We start from the raw sequence: 12,119 nt of genomic DNA on the forward strand, positions 1-12,119 counted from the left end.
CTTGTTAAAAATAAGACCGTATGAAGTGCGATTTGAACCACTAATTTTCATTTGTAAAGGTTCACCCATTGTATCATAGGAGTTTTTGAGTTTGGGTGCACGCGCATATATTTAAATAATTTTATAGAGATATAATATTATTATACATGATTTAAGAGTATGGGTTCACGTGAATAACCTAGATAGTGTCACACCCCCTTTTTCCCGAGGGGATAGAGAGTTTTTCCAATTAAAGTGACGTTAATCTAAATGAGATTATTTAATTAATCAGAGTCGCCACTTGGGATAATTTATGGTGTCCCAAGTTACCGGTTTATTTTTAAAGTCTCAAATCGAGGAAAGTGACTCTATTTTTAGTCTGCGAATACAGAAGACCGAGTAAGAAATTCTGTTAATCCGGGAGAAGGTGTGAGGTACTCCCGAGTTCCGTGGTTTTAGCACTGTCGCTCAACTATTAATAATTGGCCTAATTATTTGATTTAATATATATTTGAACCTATGTGTATTTTTACCTTTTAAATCGCTTTCAGTATTTATGGAATTTGTTTGAACAAGTCGCGATATCGCGCACTCGTTTGTTTTTGTACACATTATGAGTCGCGCCACGTGAAACGTACCCGCGATTTACAACGTGTTAACTTTTATTATTATTTGAATTTAGGGGCGAGTGAGTGAAACACACACTCAAATTGGAAATTACGTATCATGACTATGCCACGAGAATCGTACCCATAGTCACGATGACTTATTTAATTGCGCCTAAAGCAAACTACGATATTTATAAATTTATTACCTAACTAAATTTGAGATTATTGCAAGGGCATGAATTATGGAGAGAATTGTTGAAACAGAAATTTAATCATTATTATACTGTCACACGTCAAGATGTTTCCATGCTTGAGTTAGTGTGGACAAGTCATGATGAAGCATCTACTAATTACTTGTTCGAAACTTCAGTTTAACAAATTAAAAGAGGCGGATCCATTAAACTGTTACTATCATAGGAATGAAAATAAACATAATAACGGACTATCATTCTATTGGGCCTAACACACGATTCGCCACTCCTAGGACTCTTCTTACGAGATATTCTCAAATCCATCAGATTGATATACAACAAATTCACATCTACATAAATTGATCATTCATAAAAATATAAATTGAAATTTAAACTAACACCCGCTTTCACAGTGTCTGTTAATCAATCCAAGACGGAATAAAGTCTAAAGAACTAATTGATAGCTTAAGATCATGCATGAATCAAACAAATACATCTAAGATATGTAAGAAGATTGAACACATACACGATTCCTCCCATGCTATTGCTAAAACAATTTTAGTTGATTTGGAGAAAACAATTTAAGGCATATGGCAGTATTATAGCTTAAAAAAATAAATAAACAATTGAATAAATGAACTTCTGAACAGTCACCTAAGCAACTACACTGCCAACTATGGAATGCATCATCGTATGCTTAAAATTACAATATTCATCCCCCATTAAAGAATGCAGCTATGGTTAAACCTCACTATGATCACGACTCTAATTGATACTTAATGGATAACAAACCCAAGCAACAAAGATCCGACGGAGACGCAGCTTCGCTCAAGCCTTAAACTGCAAATCGAACCAACTTGTGGCCAGACCCGCAATTATTGACCTTCAAATCAAGCTTTAGACTTTAATTTATCAGAAATCATGAAAGCAGGCTCAGATTTCAGTAGTTAATACTCAAATATAAGAAGCAAGTATTTGTCAATGATATATACTTGTTGAGGTCTAAACAAACATGTGAAATCAACTACAATTCTTGTTATGAAATGGCTATAGAGATCAGTTGTCCTTAACATGGAAATCCATAGCAGGTTTTAAATCTTAAACATATCGAACTGACATCCATTTATGTTTAAAACAAAACAGACAACAAGTTTACACCATAACAACAAATAACTTCAAAGAATAGCCAACATTTCATTGCAAATCGAAAACAGAAGTACAAGTGTGAGATGTGTACCTAAACTCGTAAACAAGCTAAACTTTTTGCCAAATAAAGGCTAAGAAAAACCAACACTGGATTGATTCAGCAAGATCAAGCTGCAGGAAGCAGAAGAAAACAACCTCAAAATCTCAACTAAACCAACAGAGTGACAACAACAGAAAAATAAAAAAGAGGATCCATTTTTCAGAGAATTCTGTATAAAATCAGTATCTGTTCTTGAGTGTATTTGAGAGCACTGCTAAGTGAATTAACGTGTGTGAGAATGTGAGGAAGAGTCCCTTTTTTATAGAATATGCATATGCTCTAAGAGGGAATGAGATAAGGCCTAGAAAGGAATCTGTCAGCCTCTTACAATTAAGGAAAACAACATCTTTTTAACAATAAATGGACAACTGTCATTTTATTCTCGGATATTTTTCTTATTTTCAGCATTTTTCTTAACAGATTGGGACATCTGAAGTTTCTTCTTATTTTAACATCTAAAAATTCACTCCTTTCTACCTCCAAAAGACCAAAACCATGACCTCTCTCTTTTCTGTATCATTTTATTGCTATTTGATCCCTTTCCACACTCTTCTAAGACTTTCCTAATTAGTTACAAAAGATTCCTCTGATTTTTGTTCTCCAGTTAACCCCCTTAGGTTACCCTTCCTTCATTTAAACCTTTTCTTTTACTTAAACTTTGCTCCCTTCTCTTTTATCAATTTCAAAAATAGACCTAGTAGGAAACAATCTGATTATCTTAATGTCAGCAACAAATGCAACGACAGATTATCCAATTAAACTAAAACCCAGAATCTATATCAAAGCACAATTACACTAATCAAAACACGAATTCAAATGCTGGCCTAATCATGTGACTATTCGAACAACCATCACAATTCATGAGCTAACTATTAATAGATGATCAATCAAAAACTAAACATGATAATAATTGAACCTACTTCTGAACTCAACCAACAATCAAGACAATTAAACCATTTCGGACCAGATTCGAAAACCCTTATTGATTAAGAAATTATGTCGCTATTTGCCATCGAAATATAGATGTCACGATCCCAAATTCACTAGTCGTGATGACACCTAACCCAACTCACTAGGTAAGTCAATTAACCACTAACCAATTTCAATAACAATTAATAAAGCGATTAATTAAGAAATATCTGAATCTTATACATTCCCCAATGACTGATAGTACAAATCATGAGCTTCTAAGAATAGAATTTACAAAGCTGAAATGAAATAAATACATCGTATATTTGAAAAGCACATAAACAGAGTTTTATAGATTTAAAGCTATCACTAACAAGGGGCAGCTATAACCGGGGCGCATGTACATCTTTAATCCAGCTCCCATCGAACACATCAACACATCAACATCCAACATCTGCACGTAGGGTGAAGAAGTATAGTATGAGTACAACCGACCCCATGTACTCAATAAGTAACAAACCTAACCTTAGGTTGAAAGTAGTGACGAGCTAACACAAGGTCGGACAGCAGTTCATAACATCATAATATAGGTAATAAAAGAGGTATCTGAGTGAAAACTCAAATCATTTACTGAATATGCCAAAATACGAGTAAGTTTGAAAACTATGATTTTTCCCAAAAATTCTTTCAACAATAAGTAAGATGTTTCATTTTTAGATAGCACGAGGAAAATACGTCTTTATGCCTACATGTCAAGATACAGGTAAAATCATAAATGTCCCAAAACTGGGTAGCAGAAGGAAAATATCTCTATGCATGTATCTCAAGTACGCATATCAAATGCAATGCATCTCGATGATGAGCTCGTATACTCACACTCTCATAGTACTCAATCTCACTATCTCGCATCTTCTCTCACTATGCTCAATGCTCAGCACACTCAATCACTCAGCGTTGTACAGTACCCGCTGCGACGTGCAACCCAATCCACATATATATAGTCGATTGCGCTCATTGGGTGTGTGCAGACTCCGGAGGGGCTCCTTCAGCCCAAGCGCTATATCGTTGCGGCGTGCAGCCCGATCCCATAAAATGTAATCAAAATATCGTTGTGGCGTGCAACCTAATCCAATAAAATATAATCAATATATCGCTGCAGCGTGCAACCCGATCCCATAAAATATAATCAATATAACATGCTGGAGCATGCAGCCCGATCCCAAAATATCACTCTCACTCAGGCCCTCAACCTCACTTAGTCATCAATCTCTCCAGTCTCACTCATGGGCTCACAATGTCATGAAACTAGCCCGACAACAATGATATGACGCATCAATAAATAATAACTGAGACTGAGATATGGTATGAATGCATGGACATGACTGAGTACGAAATATCATTGAAATTAGTGAGATGACAGTAAGAAACGACCACTATGGGTCCAAACAGCGTCGGCATAATGCCTCAACATGATATCTAGCATGATTGACAGCTTAACTACTTTATCACATGGTGGAAACACGGATATTAACAAAGTTGGACCACTATACAGTGCCATATAAGCAACAAAGTCCCAATTCACACGGCGCACTCCCGTGACCTAGAATGTGCGTCACCTCAACACCAATCACATAACACGTATTACGGGGTTTCATACCCTCAATACTAAGTTTAGAAGACTTACTGACCTCGAACGAGCCAATACCAATGCCGCGCAAGCCAATCGATGCTCCAAAGTTGCCATCACGCATATTGCGACCTCCGTATGGCTCGAAACTAACCAAAAATGACTCAAGTACATCAAACAATGCTAAAGGAACCAATCCTGATAAAAAAAGATTACATTTTGAATCAAAAGCCCAAAATCGGCCAAAAGCGTAACCTAGGACCGTACCTCGGAACCCGACAAAATCTCACAAAATCTGATAACCCATTTAAATACGAGTCCAACCATACTAGTTTCACTCAAATCCGACACCAATTGTTCAAAAGTCAAAAATTCATATTATGAACCATTAGTCCAACCCCCCCTCCCCCCCAATTTCCTCTTTAAATTTACAATCAAAAATACTAAAACGAAGGTAGATTAATAAAATATAACCAAAACCGAGTAGAGAACACTTAACCCAATTCATATGGTGACATTTGCTTAAAAAATCGCCTCAATCCGAGCTTGGAAATGTTAAAATGAAGCAAAAACTGCAAACACTTGTATTTATCATTCTGCCCAGCACTTTCGCACATACGACACATTAACCGCTTTTGTGGCGTTGCTTTTGAGACCAAAAATCACGCATCTGCGGAGAAGCACTTGAGGCATGCCTTTGCACCTGCGGTAAAATACCCGCATCTCCGCACTCGCAGGTGCATGCCCAAATATCGCTTCTGCGCTGCCAACTGCTTCTGCGCTCAACTCACCGCATCTGCGCCTTGGCAGATGCGAAGAAATCTCCACTTCTGCGGAACCCTGCTCCCAACAATATTTTCGCTCCTTCAACCCTTTTGTCGCTTCTGTGACCATCGTACCTGCGCAAACCAGCCACAGGTTCGGTCATACCAGAACCAGCAATAGCAACATTTAAGAAAATGATCCAAAATCAATCTGAAACACGACCGAGCCCCTCGGGACCCCGTCCAAACATACTCACAAGTCACATAACATAACACGGACCTACTCGAGGCCTCAAAACACAGATAAAAACATCAAAATAACGAATCACACCTCAAATCGAAATCTATGAACTTTGAACTTTTAATTTTCAAAACTCGCATCGAAACATATCAAATCATCCCGGAATGAACCCAAATTTTGCACACAAGTCCCAAATGACATGACGAAGCTATTCAAATTCCTGAAACAACAATCCAAATTCGATATCCTCAAAGTCAACTTCCGGTCAAATTTATGAACTTTCCAAACCTTCAAATTTCTAATTTTTGCCAACTTGTGCTGAAACCTTTTAGAAACAACCAAATACAAATCCGGGCATATGCCCATGTCCAAAATTACCATCCGGACCTAACAGAACCATCAAAACTCCATTCCGGGGTCAAATTCACAAAAAGTCAAACTTGGTCAACTCTTTCAACTTAAAGCTTCAACAATAAAATTCATTCTTCCAAACCGATTCCGAATAACCTGAAAACCCAAAACCGACGATTCACATAAGTCATAATACATCATACGGAGCTACTCATGCCCGTAAACTACCGAGCAAAGTACAAACGCGCAAAACGACCGGTCGAGTCGTTACATCCTCCTCAACTTAAACATACGTTCGTCCTCGAACGTGCCAAGAGTTGTTCCCAAAACCATCAAACCGCCGTATAACCTTACCATGCACGTACTCGGGGGTGAACCCACGTCACCCTATCCCATATTGGTCCGATAACACAACATAACTGTAATTTCTTAATTCAACCTAGTCTATTAGCCTTAGAATCCAATTTTCCAGCATCCGGAATTCCTTATAAAATCTGAATTTTGCAACCTACACGTTGCATAAGTCTTAACAAGTTGTACCAAACCACAATCATAACCCAAGATACAATCGCATGGTATATCACATAACACAGATACTCGAAGCAATGATTTCTAATCACAGTAGCTGCTCAAAATAACCCAATGCCGGTAATAAACCTCATATCAAATAAGACCCTATTATGAAACTTTCGTACACTACCGATGATGAAAGGAACACGCAAAAACTCATAACCATTCATCAGATCAACCAGCCGTGGAGCTTCCTCTCATTCAACAAGAACTATAGCCAAATCCTAAACCGATTTATGATATTATCCTTCCAAATATACCACAATCAAATCCGATAGCACCCATCCTTGATCCGACGACTCCATCATATCGAATACCAACTACTCTACTGACACGCAACACCCATACTACTCAGAGCCACAAACTGTGCAATCCATGCACTAATAAGCAACAATCCAAATGTATTCAGTCACGAAAATGACTTAATCAAGAAAATCGTCATGCAAACTCAACGGGTACCACCACAACGCAATGCTAAGAACTTATCACACATCGTAAGATCAAAACACACGAATCTAACACAAGGGATCATACCTCAACATAACTCTATTGCAATGCGCAACTCCATCCAAACGCTGATCCATATCATATACCTCGAGCCACCCTGCTCAAAATCAATAGCCATGTGAAATTCGACATCAAGTACCCAAAGTGCATTACCATAACCATGGAGAGCAGATGACATAATGCCACACAAAACTCGAAAAGAACATAACCCATATGCCATCAACCATGCAATACCCAATTACTCATCTCGCTCAAATTCAGCAATAAAGCCCAAATAGAACCACACTAGGTGTTCTTATAGCCAACGAATCATAACTCCTCGTAGCATAGAAGAGCAACTCACAGATCTTTTCAGAACACGAATACGCTCAACAACAACCGAATGGCACATCCCTCAACAATAGTAGTATGGAGCCAACCAATCTGGCTTGGTGTAGAATACACATCCTAATTGGGCCTACCAATGGACCCTCAAATCAACTATGGTCACCCACAAATATATAAATAACCCTCTGAAAATGTACAACGGCTGAATCATAATACATACTATCATCTGGCTAGCTTTGGACACGACTTCACAGTTCGCAACCATGAAACAGTCTGCTCCTGAGAACTCCCAGTTTCCAAATCCATAGAACATACGAATTACCATATCCGATCCCAACTCCACCGCCAGAATGTCTAACACATCTCTCATACACGATTATCCCATGAGAAATACTTCTAAAATTCTTCCGTGCCGCATAGCAGAATTTGAATATCAGCAGTCGATCAACTAGAAGAGTGTCGTAGTACCAGTAAAGTATCCATACATCAAAACACACTGCCCCTTCTCAAATGTATACTCTCATCAAGCCATACCAAATAGTAATATCATTTACCTAGTCATCTGAAACCGTCTATGCTGCCTACGAATTTTATGACCTTCCCTTCCAAAATAGAACTGTGATCCCGCTCACATAAATCTCAATCCCACACAACACACCGCATATACCATGCCATCATAAGAAAAATACGAGAACTTCATACCTTGCTCCGAGTCATAAGCTACTACATACTCAATTAGCCAAGGACCTTCCATTTGATTTCATCCAAGAGAAATTCACCATACACCACATTCTCCTCACGCCATCAGGAAATATACCCCTCGAACCTTGGTAAAAACCATTGAGAACTCTTCGAAACCCATTTTCACATAACCAAGCTATCTGAACCGAATCTCTCTAACTCAACCCAGCTACGCAGGTTGCCAAAACCCAAGAGCATTGCCACGAAACACCTGTAGAGACTAGCCACGTCATAAGATCCAAAGGATCGATCATACCCAAGTCCTTTCCAAACTGCCTTCAAATTGATACTTCTCCTTGCTAGGATACCACGATCCTTAACTAAAATTCACCACACAAGAGACCCTAGTATAAAACCTCAACTCCCTAAGGCCCATAAGCCGCTGACTTCCCTCTTAAACACCCCAAAGCACCACAAACGAGACACTCACTCTAAAGAGACCTTATGTGAACCTAAAACTCTTTTCTTCACCTTCTTGATACTAAAACACAAAATCCCCAATGATATAAAAATACCACAAGTCTCGACACAGTCCAATGTAACTCTCAGTTTCTAGCCATATACCAATCTTGAAAATTCCAAATTGCTACATTTAAATCTTGAATCCATTAGAACCACTCTCTAGAGTACAACCCGTATCCAAAAATTCCCTTACTCGAGTCATCATCAATCTCAACCCCTGCAGCCATAACTAATTCACCAGTATACCTCAAACCAAAACAAATACAACGTATAATCATGCAATCAACTCGTCGATAGCATACTACCCCACTTGGCTCAAAGACATAGATCAAAACACATAATAACTCAAAATGCCCATACTCTATTACTGCCATAATACCACAGTGAGATTCAACTAAATCCTTCTTGAGCTCCTGCAACGCCCACCATCTAATACTTCAAATTATCTGCAAATCTTGCATTCACCTTTTGTAATAGTCAAGACAACTTTCACAAGCGATCCAAACTCAAATTGCAACATATATCATTCACTGGTATAAGAGAACTCTCTACAAAACATCACAGGGATCACACAACCTCAGGACACCTCGCAGAAGATAACCCACCTACTTAGCCTCAAATTGACATATGTTATATCCTCTCACAGCCACAACTACTAAGCAATCACTTAATCTCCCTGAGTAAGAACTCATAACACGACATGAAAATCTACGTCACTTCACAACTAAACAACATGAGAGGTCCTTCAATACACCCATAACTCGAGGCCATATGCCAAATCAAAACATAAATCAAACACCCAATAGTCCTTGCTACATATCAATTAAACTCTTCCCGTCACATTCGAACAATCTAAACATATCTCAAAGTCACATCATACTCACCACCTAGTCATCCAATCACATTTTCCACTAATAGGGACACCAACAGACATATAGGTCCCAAAAGCATGTGCTCGCACAATCGAAATCTCCGTGCTCAGGGTACCGTCAAAACCCGACCTCAAGTCCTCTAGACTGGCCCATTATCAGCATGCCAAAATTACATCTCACACCTCAACTATGGAATCACAAGCCGTCGATGCACAACTGATGCCGAGCGCACATGTGCGCTTACAAATGCGTGGAAACAATTCAAAGAGTTACACTTGAAGCTGTATCAATGCTGCACGATAAGGAAAGAAAGATGGGAAGTATATCCTAAATGCCCTGTAGCCTCTCAAAGATAGGTATGGACGTCATCATACCGATCCTCAAGACTCTACTAGACACTTGCTCATGACTTGTAGAACCTTTGAACCTATAGCTCTGATACCACCTGTCACGTCCCCAAATCCACTAGTCGTGATGGAACCTAACCCAACCCGCTAGGTAAGCCAATTAACCACTAACCAATTCAAATAACAATTAATAAAGCGATTAAGTAAAGAAATATCTGAATCTTATACATTCTCCAAGGATTGGTAGTACAAATCATGAGCTTCTAAGAATATAATTTACAAAGATGAAATGAAATAAATACATCGTATGTTTGAAAAGTACATAAACAGAGTTTTATAGATCTAAAGTTACCACGAACAAGGGACAGCTACAACCGGGACGTAGGTACATCTACAATCCAGCTGCCTTCGAACACAACAATATCTGCACGCAAGGTGCAGAAGTGTAGTATGAGTACAATCAATCCCATGTACTCAGTAAATAACAAACTTAACCTTAGGTTGAAAATAGTGACGAACTAACACAAGGTCGGGTAGAATACCAATATTCCACAACAGTTCATAACAGGCAATAAAAGAGGTATCTGAGTGAAAACTCAAATCTTTTACCGAATATGCCAAAATATGATTAAGTTTGAAAACTGTGATTTTTCCCAAAAGTCCTTTCAACAATAAGTAAGATGTTTCATTTCAAATAGTATGAGAAAAATACATTTCTATGCCTACATGTCAAGATACAGGTAAAATCATAAATGTCCCAAAACTGGGTAGCAGAAGGAAATACATCTCTATTCATGTATCTCAAGTACGCATATCAAATGAAATGCATCTCGATGATGAGCTCGTATACTCACACTCTCATAGTACTCAATCTCACTATCTCGCATCCTCTCTCACTATGCTCAATGCTCAGCGTTGTATAATACATGTTGCGGCGTGCAACCCAATCCACATATATATAGTCGACTGCGCTCACTAGGGGTGTGCATACTCCGGAGGGGCTCCTTCAGCCCAAGATCTATATCGATGCGGCGTGCAACTCTATCCCATAAAATATAATCAATATATAGCTGCGACATGTATCTCGATCCCATAAAATATAATCAATATATCGTTGTGGCATGCAACCCGATCTCATAAAATATAAGAAATATAATATGCTACGGCATGCAACCCGATCCCAAAATATCACTCGCAATCAGGCCCTCGACCTCACTCAGTCATCAATATCTCAAGTCTCACTCATGGGCTCACAATGTCATGAAACTAGCCCGACAACAATGATATGACATATCAATAAATAATAACTGAGACTGAGATATGGTATGAATGCATGGACATGACTGAGTATGAAATATCAATGAAATTAGTGAGATGACAGTAAGAAACGACCACCATGGGTCCAAATAGTGTCGTCATAATGCCTCAACATGATATCTAGCATGATTGACAGCTTAATTACTTTATCACATGGTGGAAACACAGATATCAACAAAGTAGGATCACTATACAGTACCATAGAAGCAACAAAGTCCCAATTCACATGGTACACGCCCACACGCTTGTGACCTAGCATGTGCGTCACCTCAACACCAATCACATAACACGTATTACGGGGTTTCATACCCTCAATACTAAGTTTAGAAGAGTTACTGACCTCGAACGAGCCAATACCAATACCGAGAAAGCCAATCAATGCTCCAAAGATTCCATCACGCATGTTGCGACCTCCGAACGACTCTAAACTAACCAAAAATGACTCAAGTACATCAAATAATGCTAAAAAAACCAATCCCGATTGAAAAAGATCAAATCTTGAATCACAAGCCCAAAATCGGCCAAAAGCCCAACCCAGTCCCGCACCTCAGAACTAGACAAAATCTCACAAAATCCGACAACCCATTCATTTACGAGTCTAACTATACTAGTTTCACTCAAATCTGACTCCAATTCGATATTCAAAACTCAAAAATTTATATTATGAAACTTTAGGCCAAAACCTCCAATTTCCTCTTTAAATTCACAATCCTATTATCAAAATGAAGGCAGATTCATGCAATATAACCAAAACTGATTAGAGAACACTTACCCCAATTCATATGGTGACATTTGCTTCAAAAAGCGCCTCAATCCGAGCTTGGAAATGTTAAAATAAAGCCAAAATCGCGAACCCTTGTATTTATTATTCTGCTTAGCACTTTTGCACCTACGACACATTAGCTACTTCTGCGGTGTCACTTTTGCGACAAAAAACCATGTGTATGCGGAGAAGCACTGGAGGCCTGCCTTCGCACTTGCGGTAAAATACCCGCATCTGCGCACTCACAGGTGCACGCCCAAATATTGCTTCTGCTCTCAACTCACCGCATATGCGCCT

General features: G+C 38.7%; 1 long non-coding RNA gene across 1 annotated transcript; it reads right to left on the reverse strand.

Annotated features, from left to right (window-relative positions):
• Nucleotides 1–1,358: 1,358 nt before the first annotated feature.
• LOC108945401 (uncharacterized) lies at nucleotides 1,359–2,426 on the reverse strand. The gene is made up of 2 exons (XR_001969549.3): nucleotides 2,016–2,426; nucleotides 1,359–1,661 (listed from the first exon to the last, which is right to left on the reverse strand). It is a non-coding gene; the product is annotated as an uncharacterized lncRNA (long non-coding RNA).
• Between the last annotated feature and the right edge of the window lie 9,693 nt (nucleotides 2,427–12,119).

This window comes from Nicotiana tomentosiformis, chromosome 1 (assembly GCF_000390325.3).
Source record: "Nicotiana tomentosiformis chromosome 1, ASM39032v3, whole genome shotgun sequence".
NCBI classification, from domain to species: Eukaryota; Viridiplantae; Streptophyta; class Magnoliopsida; order Solanales; family Solanaceae; genus Nicotiana; species Nicotiana tomentosiformis.